We start from the raw sequence: 11,297 nt of genomic DNA, 5'->3' as shown, positions 1-11,297 counted from the left end.
TGATTTTTTAATGCACTGGGTATTGTTCTGTTTTTGTGTTTTTAGGTTTTGTTTTTTAACCCAGATTAAACTTTGAAAATATGGCATAATCACCATAGTATTTTAGACTGGAGACACAAAACATTATTTTTAAGTCAATCTCCAGAGAGGTTAAGACATGTCTTCAAGCTCACATGGGACATCATAGCTAAGAATAAGACTGAAAAAACAAAAACAGAAGCCTATTGCCATTGAATCAATTCTAACTCATAGTGACCTTACAGGATCGGACAGAACTTCCCAGGTAGGTAGCTAACTCGTTATGGGAGTATTTCTCCCAGAGAGAAGCTGGTAGTTTTGAACTGCTGACCTTGCCATTAGCATCCCCAAACATAGCCACTATACCACAATAGAGACATAGACATATTCTTGAAACATTAAAGGGGTATAGTGAAGGAAAATTTTAAATATAGGTGAACTTTCATATTTTTACTTAAAATATACATATAAGGGAGTGGCTGGAGTATGAAAACTTGAAGAGGTTAATAAACGTTCAGGGAGACTCATTAGTTCCCCTTAGTAGACACATGCTGAAGTAACCCAGGAACTAAAGAGCCCTTGGGCTGATACACACATTCTGAGTTTGCTGTCAGGGAGGTTGATAGACTTAGACCCCAAACAAAATAGCCCAGAATGGCTGGCCATGACACTAACACACCGCATTGCCTAGTGTTGGGGAATGTGAGGCCCCACGTCATGAGGAGGTGTCAACTACAGAAACAGGAGAGGTTGGGGATGTTCCAGGAAGGTTTGCTAGAACAGTGTAATGCAGGCCTGGCTTCTGAACAAAGTCATACGCCTGGCTTGATGGAGAGAGAGAGAGAGCGCACATTTCAGCTTGTCTTTCAAATAGATTCGGGTTCCGCAGGGAGATAAAAGCTTTCGGGTTCTGCAAGAAGACACAGCGGTCATTACCTAAGTCGTACTTGATAAATGGATGAGGGCGTTCCAGCCTGGAAGGCACTTGAAGATGAGGGCTGGCATTTGAACTGAGCAGGGGTCAGTTTAACTGAATTATGATCAGCACATTTACTTACCGCCTACTTCGTGAACTACTGGAGCCCTGGTGGTGTAGTGGTTATGAGTTGGGCTGCTACCCACCAGGTCCCCAGTTTAAGACCACCAGTGACTCTGGGAGGGAAAGACAGGGCGTTCTACTCCATAAAGAGCTGCTGTCTCAGAAACCCGGAGGGCCGTTCTATCCTGTCCTGTAGGGTCGCAAAGAGTCAAAGTCAACTGGATGGCAGTGAGTTTGTTTTTCTTTGTTTGCTTGTTTGGTTGGTTTTGTTAGCTGTAGGCACATGGTTCCTCTTCTCACCTAACTTGTATGTTGCTTGGTGAAGACGGCAGACAAAAAGGCAGCATCAGTATGTAAGGTATGTGCTGTCATAAGAGTAAACGTAGGACTTATGTAAGTTATATGGAAAGTGGTTACTGTGAGAGAGAGACAGTGAAATAAACAATGAAAGGGAGAGTTGAAAACTGGTCATAGAGGAAGTATGGTATGGAAACTTGGCCTAGTCTTGCGAAAATAGAAGCGTTTCCTGGAACAAGTGACAGGAAAGCTAAAAGGGTTAAGGTTTGTGTATTAAACCTGGTTGACTAGAGAAACAAATCCAAAGAGCCTTATGCATATGTAAGAGAGCGATTTATATCAAGAAGTAATTATAGATCAAGCAAATTATCCCCGCTTAGTCCAGATCCAGTTTATAAATCTGATACCAGTCCATAAATCCCTCCTCAGACTCACACGCAACCATATGAAATTGTGTGGACTGCAGAAGGTTCACAGGCCGGTGGATGCAAAGTCATGTGGATCCAATGGCCGTGGACACATCTCCAGGGGTCTGCCAGGTCTCAGGCAGGTCCCCGAGTGGCTCACCTGCAGGAAGGTGAAGCAGAGAGAGGGGGGAGGTTCCCAGGACTCTCTTGATGTGAAGATCATGCCCACAAGGAGACCCCATCAGGCTGTGACCTGATTGATAGGCTAGACTCCACCCCACACTTTTGTATCTTCAAGTTGACACAGATTTATGTAACTACCACAGCTTGTTGTCAAACAGTTTGTACATAAGCTCTAGGGCAGGTGCTTATTTTTATGTGTTAGGCTTCTAGGCCAGCATATGCTGGGGAGCAGTGATCCAAGTGAGCAGGGAGTGTAGCTAACACAAATCAAATAACCAATAATGGATTTAAATTGATCCCCGTTCAGTTCAAATCCAGGATTGGTTATTTGATTTGTGTTAGCTACCTACAACTGTGGCCAGGAATTACATGAGATTAGAAAATATAATGCATGTGGGTTGGGGAATATAAGACATAAAATCTAACCAATTAGATCCTTATTCTTCCCATAGGTAATGAGGTGGCAAATAACACAATAGCACATCACTCAACTTACTCCCCAAACACCATTTCCACATTATTATTAGGCATAATTTTAAGCAAAGATGTAGGGGGGAGGAGATAAGATCATATCTCCCTATCCTTAAAAACTAAGGCAATTTCCAAGTAATGGAGATAATAAATTCAGTAAAATATATGCAAAGATGTCTTACACTGAAGTCATTCTGAATTAAATGAGTTTTCTAGAAAAAGGATAGCTAGGTAATCTGACTGCCCCAGGGAAGAATTTGTAATTTTGATGTTCCTAAAATTTCATCAATAAAGAAGAGCTCCAACACTCTGCTTCACTAATTTCCACTGAAATGCACTAATTTTATATTTAAATTTTCAGCCTGAATTTCTTCGTGGGTTAGGAGCATATCCCCAAATATGCGTTCTTTCTGAAACCTTATATCTTCTCTCTTTTCTCCGGTCTATTAGGTTGATTGGAGCAAAACAGGAAGTAATTGTTCATCATTTCGCATCATTAACTGACCTCAATTCTAGTTAATAATCAAATTTCTCAAAATTGTATTATTATTGCTTCAACATGCTACAAACATAACTTGTGATGCGGAAATATTGGGATACTAATTCCAACCACAGTTTAGCACTACAGTAGACCTCCATGGGCTTAATCTTTCGGGGTATGATCTCCTGCCTGATGAGTCTTCTAATTAACTGTTGTTGTTGTTGTCGAATTGATTCTGTTGCATAAGGACACTACGCACAATAGAATGAAACGTCGCCCTGTCTTAAGCAATCCTCACAATTGTTAGAACGTAGAAACCCCTGTGTCAACCCATTTCATGGGGTCTTCCTCTTTGTCATTGACGCTTTACCAAATGAGATGTCATTGTCCAGGGTCTGGTCCTGCCTGTGTGTGAGGCTAAGTCCAGTCTCACTGCCAAGGAGCATTCTGGCTGGATTTCCTTCAAAACAGCTTTCTTTATTCTTCTGGCCTCCTCAATGCTTTCAATATTCTTCGTCAACACCAAAGCCGATGAACTAAAAGTACCCTGAACACCTTCCTCACCGGCATCCTCTAGGTATGAGCCTTCTGTGAGATACCAACAGATGTTCTGCTAGAGCTTTTTAAAGGGAGGGGGGATGAAGAAAAGCGAGGAGAGAGAGGAGGCGAAGGGAGGGAGCAAAAGGGAAGGAAGAGATGAGAAGGGAGGGGAGGAGGAGGAAGGGAGCTTGGAGAGGAAGCAGGAAGAAGACTGAGCCCAAGAGCATTTCCCACGTTCAAATAAATTTGAAAAACATTTTTTTAACTGCAGGACTTCTAAGAGTTATTAATATGCTATTTTCATTATGAATATCCAAGGGGAATGGTGTGACTTTATATAACCAAGATTTTCCCCCGAAGACACTTCATATTGTATATCCCTGAATTTTATGGAATAATATTGAAGAGACAGTATTCTAGGCTATCCCTTATGCCAGGAATAGTAGGCTGCTCTGTTTCCAATCATTCTTTTAGCTCTGGAACCACTGTATTGTAATTACTTGCTTACATTAGGTCTCTTGTATTGGACTTTGCTTGAGAATCGTTTATTGATTACCACGAAGTGGGTAATCAATACGTGTTTGCTTAGCACAGAGTAGGTATCCAATAATGTGGACTGAGTCGCGGTGAATTGCCGCTGCACACAGACTGGAGTGTGAAGAGCCCTGATAGCAGACAAGGAGCATCATGAAGAGGTTCTTAGAAACTGTACTTAGATTAGAATGTACCATTTGCCATTAGATCTCCCTTTGGACCCATGTTCAATTTATCCTAAAAATTTAATACCATTTGCGTTTTCTTGGATTGAGGACTCTCACTGTTTTATATGATCATTGTTGCTGGATCCTCTTCTGTTCTGTTCTTTGTCTGTGCTGCATGTGTGTTTCTGTATGGGGAAGCCAGGGTTTATGAAGACAGTGACAGAAATAATAATTACCTGGAGGCACTAAAAGGGGGGAAATGGGATGTTAACACCAATGAATACAAGAAGGCAGAAAATATTCCAAGTATGATTTGGAAGATGATTGCACAAACCTTCTTACTACGGTTGAACACTTGAATTGTATGATGTGTTCATGATAGCTCAACAAAGCTAACTTTAAAAACTTAAATAAATAGAGAGAGAGAGCTCTCTCTACTCCTGTTTCTCTAGAGAATATAACTAAGAGCACCAGGATTATGATTTCTTCATTTTATGTCATTAGATTCTGCTACAAAATGTGTTATTTCAGTGATCAAAGTCCATTGGTTTTCCCATAATGATTTCATCTAGGCCATGGAGCTTAAAAAAGGACCCTTAGTGTTCAGGATCTCAATAATTTTCTGCTAAAATGGTCAGCTGAATAACTTTTCTGAATAGCTTTACTTTAGTCTAATTTCATTAACCATTCCAGGTCACTGGATTATTTTCATATGCTTTTCAAATATTACTTACTATTATTATGACTATTATCAAAGATTTATTTTTCTAAGGATGAAAAAGAAGATGCTCATGCAATCTAGTTTCAATAGTGCTGCTGAGATCTAATCTACAAAATGTAACAAGAATATGAATACTGTGCGTTCATACAGTATATTGTCCAGAAGTCTCTTGACTTGAAAGATGTTGCATTATTGCCGTCAGTAGACCATCTCCTCTAAAGAAGCCAAGGTACTTGTAAACATCCTCCCCATTAATCATATCCCTCAAGGAAAGAAATGGGTTTAACGCACCATTACCCTAATTTCAAAAAAGTAGAAAGAGGAGTTGCAGAAGCAAAGTAATTTTTCAAGGTTGCCCAAGGTTTCACTGTGCTAGTGGTTTGGAAAGAAAATGGAATACTGTAACTGATTTTAGGGAGTCTGAAGTGTTCACCCCATACACAGTTTCCTTCAAAGTACAAGAGAGCTGTTAATGTAATACCTGCTGTCTCTAATATACCAATCATGTGAGGAATGGTATGACAGCATTAATATGCAAATAATTAAACATAAAGTATCTTTTCTGACTCAGAACAATGCTTCCAATTCCTCAAATATGTGTGTAAGTGTTCCTCAAATGCATATATGCATACATATGTGTGTGTGTGGTGTGTCTGTGTGTATACAGAGAGAGAGAAATTTCATACATCGAATCAATTTGCTCTCAGAAATGAGCCTGAGCTACTTGAAAGAACAGGGAAGAGAAAATAGAACAATAGGCATGTTGAACCAATACACTTTCCCTGAATCTGAGATCTTCAAAAAGATTTCAGGTTCTGATGAAAATGATAAATAAATAGCTGTTAGGTGATCCCGTGATATTCAGTAATTAATCATGCGTCATTTTCTTCTCTCTCATATGAACTCATCACTGAGTAGGACAGAGCATGTCGGTGTCTCTGGAAACCGGGAGGTCGGTGAGCACAGACGGGTGTGCTGTCATTAAGCCAGGAGGAGCCAGACACCGTCCTCCAGCTACCGAGAGGAGGGAAAGCCTGGCTCTGTTCTCCCCAGTGCTCTGCTGAGACTTGGTTGTCTTCGTTCCGCACAGGGAGAGGAAGCGTGTTATGAAAAGATCCCCCGAGCCCTCCAGAAGACGTCCGTACTTTGGTCTTGGCCAGGTCAGGAAAGTTGAAAAAGAGAAAGCAAAAGCCCCACTCAGATGAAGGCAGCCCTGTCTCGGCTTCCTTTAATTTCACAGCAGAAACAGAGGGCTGGACCGCTACAACTTTTTTTTGGTTTTTCCTTTTTTTTTTAATGTATTTCAATAAATGGTAAGCAACGTTGCACTTATCCTCATTTCCTCAAGCTAAGTTAATAATTCTCCAATATCATATAATGCTCAGTTCATAATCCAACTCATAATTAAATAAAGCTGTAACGTGAGTCTTATTTTCTCATTTTATAGCTGTGAGTTTTGAGACAGTCTTGAGAAGGCACAGATCATAAAAAGGAATGCCAGGGCTCAGGTCGAGAGCTTCTTATTTCTTGGCTCTGTTGCTTCTCATGTTGCAGCAAGTCTCCACAGCATTAGGGGATGAAAGACGAACCAAAAAACCACCCAGAGATCTCCATGTAACCAGTGAACAAGACTGACCATAGTCAAATCTAAAATGAACATGGACAATTCATCTCCAAAGATATTTATGTTATTTTTAGTGTCCCTTCTTATTCCCTGTGTTTTTTATTTTGCTCTCCCTCAATTCACCTTTGTTCTTTCACCACTCTGGACAATCCCACCCTTTGATGAGCTAGGTAATTAATTCCCTCATCCAGGTCACCCTACGTCATATATATATATATATATATATATATGTATATATATATATATATATATCCGTATCTCCACCACTAGTGCAAACCAATCTCATAACAACAGACACATAAGCAGGACATTGTGGACACAACTTCCTGAGAGGGGTCTTCATAACTTGTACTCTAATCACCCTCAGGCATTCCTGTTCCATGGAAACATTTTTAAAAATTGAAACTGCCATCAAATTGATTCCACCCGACCCTGCAGTCTGCTGCCTGTGGGACTACTCTACCTGTCTTGCTTGAGAGCAGACTCTGCTGTCCGCTTCCTTGACCTTGGACCAGAAGCCCTCGTCAGTTGAATAACCTTCAATATATTAACTCGTCCATGAAAGTGAGTTGAACTGAGCCCTCTGTACTGATGTGTGGACTAATTAGCTGTTATATTCCTTCTCGCAGTATAAAGTATCATTATATGTTTATGTAATCATCAGTGTCCTGATTTTGTTTCTCTAGAGAACCCTGCCTCACACAGGCACCATCCTCACCATTGCGCCTACACTTGGGCCTGTTGTTTCCGTCACTGTCTCCTTCCATCTTATTGAGGACCTTTCTCTCTGTCCCTACCCTCACTTTACGAAGCATGATGTCCTTCGCCGGGACTGGTCTCTCGTGACAACATGTCCAAAGTATGTAAGACAAAGTCTCACCATTCTTGCCTCTAAGGAGCCTTCTGGCCGTACTTTTTCCAAGACAGATTTGTTGTCTTTTTAGCAGTCCAAGGTAATGTCAATATTCTTCTCCAGTACCACATAGAGATCTATAAATTAGGCAAATATGTAGAAGATTGGGGGCAGGAGGTTAGGGGTTAATACTGAAATGGCGTATACTGGGTTTTTGTGCAAAGCCATGTGAAAACATCGGGAAACGAATAACGATGATGGTGGTGACACATGGTAAATGTGGCTGATGTTGCTGAATCATACACTGAAAAGTGATTTATATATATATATATATATATATATATATATACACACACACAAATCCTTGTGGTGTTATATATATACATAACAATGTACAATAATGTATAACAAACATAATATCACAATAATTTTATTTTTTATTTAAAAAATCTATGCAGCCCAATGTGCCTGTTACCTCTGTTTGTATATCAACACAAGAGAAGGCCTTCAAGAAACATTCCCTAATGCTAGAATTCCAGATATGAAAAGCAGTCCAGGGACCTGTTCCTGACATTTCTGAAGCCATGCCGCAGTTACAGCACCCACAGTCTTGACTGCAGACAACAGAACCACTCAATAGAGCTGAGGCATAAAAGGATTTATTAAAAGATGTTTTAGCTCACAGCATCATGAGCATTGACAATGTATCCTTCCATAGCTCTAAGGTAAATATTCATTTATAAAGTTGAGCAAGCAGTAGCAACAGACTAGAGTTGAAGCTTACAGAAATAATGCCCAAACGTATACACGGAGCTGATCCAATGGTAAAGTTCCCAGTTCAATATATAGGTGTAGATCCCAACTGGATTGTGACTACTGCTGCCCAGCATCAGTGCCTCTTTACTCTGGAGACTTTGGGAAGCTCTGGCTGCCTTGGCAGCTGCTTGGCACAGTCAACGGGGCTGCACATTGTCAGTCGCTGCTTCACTTTGTTCACATCTGAAATATGATTTCATCTTTATACTTGACTGGCTAGGGCTAGACACCACAAGAATAGTTACTGGGCATTGTGCATCAGCCGCTGTCCCAGTCCTTTAGGGAATGAATTCATTTAGGGCCTAAAGGCCTTGCAACCATGCTAGGAACCCAGTTCTACAAGTATACTTTTTTATCTATGAGGAAGCTGAGGCACATGGATTGTACCCCCAGGTGGTAAGTGGGGAGCTGGGATTTGAATCTACAGTGTCTAGCACCAGAGCTCAAGAGTTCTTCCACGGCTGTGTTTTGTTTGAAGTCTTACAGCCACAAGCTTGAGTCCTAATTGCAAGGAGGGTAGAATTTTGCTGTTGTTTTCTTATATGTTGCAGGGATGGGGGCAGGGGACACTTTACTCCAACTCTGAAAAATGATATTCAAAATATGATGGCTAGTCATGAACCTGAGAGATGTCCACCACGGACTGTCGAAATAGGGAGGGAACTGTTCTTTCGCATTTTAGTATTCCCCGTAGGTGGCCATTAAGTGATTATGGCCATCAAGGGGGTGAGAATTTCCACTGACCCACGGAATCATGAGCAAATTAAAGGGTGGTTTTAAGCTGCTAATTCTGGGGTAGTTTGTTTTGCAGCAGTAGATAACTTAGGCACACACCAGTATTCTATCCTCATATAATTATGCACACAATAAAAATACTGCATCTCATTTCATATCCTTCCATAGCTGTGGCTGGCAAACTTTTCCTTAAATTATCAAGCTGTAAACCTTTAAGACTTTGCAGGCTCAGATCCAAATGAAAGCGATTATGTGGGCATTTATATAACAATCTCAAATATAACCTTTTAAAATGCAAAATCCATTCCTAGACCATGAACCATTAAAGATAATTAAATCTAGTTGGCTAACAGGATTTGGCCACAAGCTGCCATTTGCAGATACCTACTTTATAGCATCATTTTTTATGTTTGCTTTCTACTCCATGCTAGGAACTTTTTGTCATTTATTTAATCAAGTCTCTGTCTTTGAGCATTTCGTTTGTCTGTAATTCTTTACTACTTCAGAAACACACTGAAATCATTATTGTGAACAAATCTTTGTCCATCTATGTGTTTATTTCCTAAGATACAAAACAGCAGTGAGATATCAGTCTATACTGATAATGACAGTCCACTTTTTTTTTAAAGACAAAAACAAATGCTGAGGGTGTGGAGAGAAGGGAACGCTCATCCACTTTTGGTGGGTCTGAAACCATCTCCAAATGTTGTGGAGAGTGCTGTGGCGCTACTGACAACTGAGAATGGCAATATCCCATGTGATGCAGCAACACCTCCGCTGGGTGCGCACCCTAAGAAGGCAGTGACATCCTTTGAACAAATGCGTGCACTCCGGTTTTCACGCCAGCACTGTTCACTTTAGCAAAAATGGGAAAGAGTCCAAAAATGCATCAATACAAGAATGGTTAAGGAAACTTTGGGAAATTCGAGAAACAACACGAGTAGATGTACGCTCACCCATGTTTACAGCCACACAGGGCACAATAGCCAGAGACTGGAAGCAGCCAAAATTCCTAACAGTGGAAGAATGGATAAAGAAACTATGGTAAAACACATAAAAACCCTTATATTAAGGGGAGGAAATCTTAAAAAACTATAGGATAGTTATGTGGTTCATGAGTGCCATACCGCTCCCTGGATTTATCATCTGTTCCGTGTGGCCCTTCTGAGAGGGACTGTCCAGTTACTTCACAGGTGGGATTGGGGTCTCTGCTGCAGCCACGCCCCTTCACATCAAGTTGGTTGCATGCTTTTGAACTTCTAATACCTGTTTCCCTCAACACCTCATGATCACACAGGCTTGGTGTGCTTCACCCATGTGGGATTTGTTGCTTCCTTCCACAGGAATTGAAGGAGAACCTTGCTGGAAAATAAACTTAAGACCAGGTGAGGGGGCATCCACATTTTGGATGTGATATTTCTGTTGGTGAGGCGGTGGGTGAATGGCGGCACTGATATTTCTGTTGGTGAGGATGGTGGGTGAATGGGGAGGAGCCAGCCACCTCACATTGGGAAGGGATGCTAAACAACGATGGTAAGGAACCTAGTGGGACAATGACTCAGATGTTAAGTACCTGGGTAGATACTATGAGTATGTCTCCACCCAAGCCACAGTGAACCAGGCAGGGACTAAGCACCATGAGGACCTTGGATGCTGGCCTTGTAAGGAGCATGCCAATTCCCAGGGGTCACACCAGAAGGACTCAACATAGAGACCCAGACCTGACTGAATGAACTGAGCCCTGCCTCAAAGCTGCCTTTTCCCTTGGACGGAGGACTGGGATACTCTGAGGAGAGAGGAAGCAGAGGGTGGCCACCGTGACTACAGAAATGGCATCATTGGACCTTGAATGGGAGCCCTGGCTTGGTGGGTGTCCAATGGAAAGGAGCCCAGAAACTCCATATATTTAATCCCTCGAGGCACCCCTTGCATTGATGTGACAGGTTTGATCTGTTGGGTAGGGATCTGGGTAAGACTTGATTCAGGAAGTTGTCCCCCAACACCAACCCTCAGTGTAAACCAGCAGTTCTCAACCTGTGGGTCGCGATCCCTCTGGGGGGTCAAACGACCCTTTCACAGGGGTCGCCTAAGACCATCCGAAAACACATCTTCCCAATGGTCTTAGCAACCAAGACACCACTCTTGGAGGCGGGTCCACCCACGTACAGACATGCTGATCTAGTGAGAAAGAAGCTATCTCAACCTTCGCACTGATGTTGGCTTTTTACACATACTGTCGCAAAATGTAGCAATGTACTTTACTGTTGTTATGTTAAGACTGTTGCCCATGCTGAAGGAAGCTGATGGTGCCCAGCTATCAAAAGAAATAGCATCTGGGATCTTAAAGGCATGAAGATAAACAAGCGGCCATCTAGCTGAGAAACAACAAAGCCCACATGGAAGAAGCACAC

Source organism: Echinops telfairi, unplaced genomic scaffold, assembly GCF_000313985.2.
Source record: "Echinops telfairi isolate 266 unplaced genomic scaffold, ASM31398v2 ScPeMD7_7424;HRSCAF=8462, whole genome shotgun sequence".
In the NCBI taxonomy this organism is placed as follows: Eukaryota; Metazoa; Chordata; class Mammalia; order Afrosoricida; family Tenrecidae; genus Echinops; species Echinops telfairi.
The sequence above is the reverse complement of the archived record's forward strand: the minus strand, read 5'-3'. Positions refer to the sequence as shown.